Source organism: Ovis canadensis, chromosome X, assembly GCF_042477335.2.
Source record: "Ovis canadensis isolate MfBH-ARS-UI-01 breed Bighorn chromosome X, ARS-UI_OviCan_v2, whole genome shotgun sequence".
In the NCBI taxonomy this organism is placed as follows: Eukaryota; Metazoa; Chordata; class Mammalia; order Artiodactyla; family Bovidae; genus Ovis; species Ovis canadensis.
Genome location: NC_091727.1, coordinates 26,165,652 through 26,168,872, shown reverse-complemented (window position 1 = coordinate 26,168,872; position 3,221 = coordinate 26,165,652). Strand labels below are relative to the sequence as shown.

Sequence of the window (3,221 nt, the reverse complement as noted above, 5' to 3'; positions counted from 1 at the left end):
AAGGGGAGAGGCCTCAGGGTAAACCAGCCCTCACCTTGGACTTGCAGACTCTAGAACTCTGGGAAAATAAATTTCCATTGTTTCAGCCACCCGTTCTGTGGGGTTTTGTTGTGGAGAGCCTAACAGATCGGTACGTTACCCCAGGTAGAGATTTCTTCCTGGATAGTCTTTTTACTTTCCTGTCATTCCTAAAGGCTATCTCAAGATCTTGCTTATGTGATTGCAGCTGCTTCTTTCTAAAGTTGTATGGAGTTAGGCTAGGTATTGATAATAACCTCACTAGAACTAGCATAGAGCCTTTCGAAGAGCAGGTGCTCAAAAAATAAATGAAGACAGTAAGAGGTCTGACTCGGTAAGGTTTAATACCTCCTGCATTTTTCAAGAAGCATATCAAGGTATAAATTATTTAGTTTTACAAAACAGAAGACCGAAAAGATAGAGAACAATCAAGGTTGATCATGTTTTGAAACTTTTTTCATTTTATTTTTTCATTCCATTGTCCCAGCAGTTTTATTGTGGGATTGCTTCCCATTTCAGCAAAAGTCCCTATTTTGATGTCACATTTTCTTATCTGGATGATCTTTTAAAACTCTTCGTCTTTGGTAGGGGTGGGAGAAGCTGCTGGACATGGCAGTGGATCATGCCTGGAAGGGACAGTGGTGCCAGGCCTGGCTGGAACTGTGGCCCGAGCTCTCTCCTCCTCATCTCGCAAAGCTTCTTCATATTGTGATGAGAAGGCACTGGGGACCTTATCATTGACTTTTGCCAAAAATTCCAAGACTTTCATTTTGCTGGTTTCAGCATGGGCTCGTGGGCCCCACAGGAACTCGTAACGTGGAGGATCGCTGTGGGCAACCTGGCGGTACTCCAGGTACTTCATCGTCACTAAGTCTCTGGTGATGAGCTTCCTGGGCTCTCCGTAGATGATAGGTTTTCTCCCAGCATATACTTGCATCATATTCAAGAATTCCAGATGTCTTCCTCAGTGGCACAGTCGCCCTTCACGAAGATCACACCCAGAACTGTCATCAAGAGACCGGTCTTAGGTAAGCCCCTACCATCCCACACCCTCCCATAGCTGGGCAGGTTCAGTTTGCTGACGAGGTCATAGGAGTGGATGGTTGAGTCAACTTCCTTCAAGTCAACTGCAAAGACAGCCTCGATGTGTTCAGAGGCTCTCTTGAGAATCTCGGCAAATCGGTGATGGTATCTTGGGTGGATAATCTGCAGCATGTCTTCCTCATGATGGGCTGCTTCATTTTATACTTACACAGAAGGAACTGCTCCAACAAACTTGTTATGCTGTTCAGAGTATCACGGTAGGTGTTTTCGGTAGAAGATGAGGAACGTGAATCTTCCTCATCTTGACTGGTATCTTCTTCATCAGATGTTGGGTCAGCAGTAGTTGAAAAAGTGCTGGTAGTAGATGGGGCTTCCAAAGACCCCTGGGAAGTGCTGTTTGACCCAGTAGCTGATGAGCTCTATGACTTATCTTCTAAAAGAGAAGAGGTAGAGGGAAGCTCTTCCATTACTGCAGTGGGCTGAACTCCCTTGTGACTCTGGGGCTCACATCGGGCCTGGTGGCATTTCTCCCGGATGCAGAGCTTATGAGACTGACCCTGAAGCATGATGACTGCTCTGGGGGACAATGATTAGAAGTGTGAGTAGGAAGGCAGATGATAAGGGCCTACAGGATTTCGACGGTTGAGTGTGCAGCTGCAGCAGGGGAATACCACTTTGGTTATCAAGAAGGCTACATTTGTGGTTTTCTTGAGGGCACTGTTCTGAAAACCCCCAGGGTTCCTATTCTCTTAATCAGCCTGTCCTTTGGGAAACATATTGAAGGAAATTAGAGTGAACTTTAGGCTGCATCCTGCTACCCCTGCCTCAGGCATGCTGGGGTGACAGAAGGGGCTGGTAGTCTCCTACACAGAGGCATCTGTTATTTCACATTCAAGACCACCAACCCAACTAGTGGCCAGTCCTAGGACCTATTCCCTCTGCTGTTCTGTAGTTGGCATCACAAAGCTCCCTGGGATTTCTGAAAAGTGAAGAGGTCCTCACCGCATCACCTCAGTCAGTAGTTTTCACGCAGTACTGAGTGCGCACTGGGAAGTTTTCTGTCCCTGCCACTGAAGTCCTCAACACGAATTAAGAGGGCTTCTTTTGGTTCCCCATAGGGCCTGGTGTCCCCACCCCTTTCTTGGGATGGTATCTGCACCTTCATACTAAGGGTTTCACCTCCAACACACCTGATACAAATAAATGTTGGTGGAACTTCAGCTTGATAGCTCTGCCTTGGTTCTTCAAAGACTATAAGGACCAGGGCTGAATTCATTATCACTTCTTTTTAATCGTAGATGATTCCCTCAGTCCTTGCTTTGACCTCTGTTGTGGCCTAAAATTCTACCCTCCCTTCCCCTTAGGTCCACCCCTTCTACTACTATACTTTCTTATAGTAGGGCAAGCATCTCCATGAGACCCCTAGGAGAAAGTAAGATTCTCCTCATCTGTCCATACCCGTCCCTGGTCTTCTGAGGTGCAGAGGATGAATCATACGGTGATGGGCTGTGTGGTTCCCTTCGTCTTCAGGGTATTCAGTTGGTTTCTGGAAAACCTGGAAATAATCCCACTGCTGGCCCTAGGCTATACCCCTTGGACCATGTCCCAGTCCCACTTGTGACATCATAGAAGGAAATGCACATATCATGTCAACAATGAGCAGGTATCCAAGGGATGTCAGGAAGGGCAGGGTTCTGTGCAGTTTCCTCAGAGTTCTGAGGTCAGGGGGTTTCATAGGTCCAAAGCTTGACTCCTGGCAGGGTATGGGGCTCCTTTGTTTATGTAAGGGAGCTCTCCTCTGACTAAGCTCCTCCCTCCCTGTGATGCCCGAGAGGGAAAGTCTGGGTATGCCACACGAGTCTGCTCCTACCTGTGCCTTCAGGGATGACATCAGGATACAAGCTTCTTGGGGCCCTCTGTGTTCAGTGTAGGGGTATGAGCTGACTCAGGTGCCTCACCTTGACTCCTGGGGGACTCAGGATTTCCACTTTCAGCCTGAGGTGACCCATGTAGAGCAAAGACCATGTCCTTGCAAGCCCTGAAGAGAAGTGAGGGAATGTGCAGCCTGGCAGCCCTGTCTTGGCCTTCTGAGAGCAGACACAGGCCAGTCTCTCTGTGACTTCAGTTCCTCATTCATCTGTCTTTACCTTGACTCCTGT

The 3,221-nt window shown here is 47.8% G+C and overlaps 1 pseudogene; it reads right to left on the bottom strand.

Moving 5' to 3' along the window:
* Positions 1-583: 583 nt before the first annotated feature.
* Positions 584-1,628, bottom strand: LOC138930660 (melanoma-associated antigen B5-like; annotated as a pseudogene).
* Positions 1,629-3,221: the final 1,593 nt, after the last annotated feature.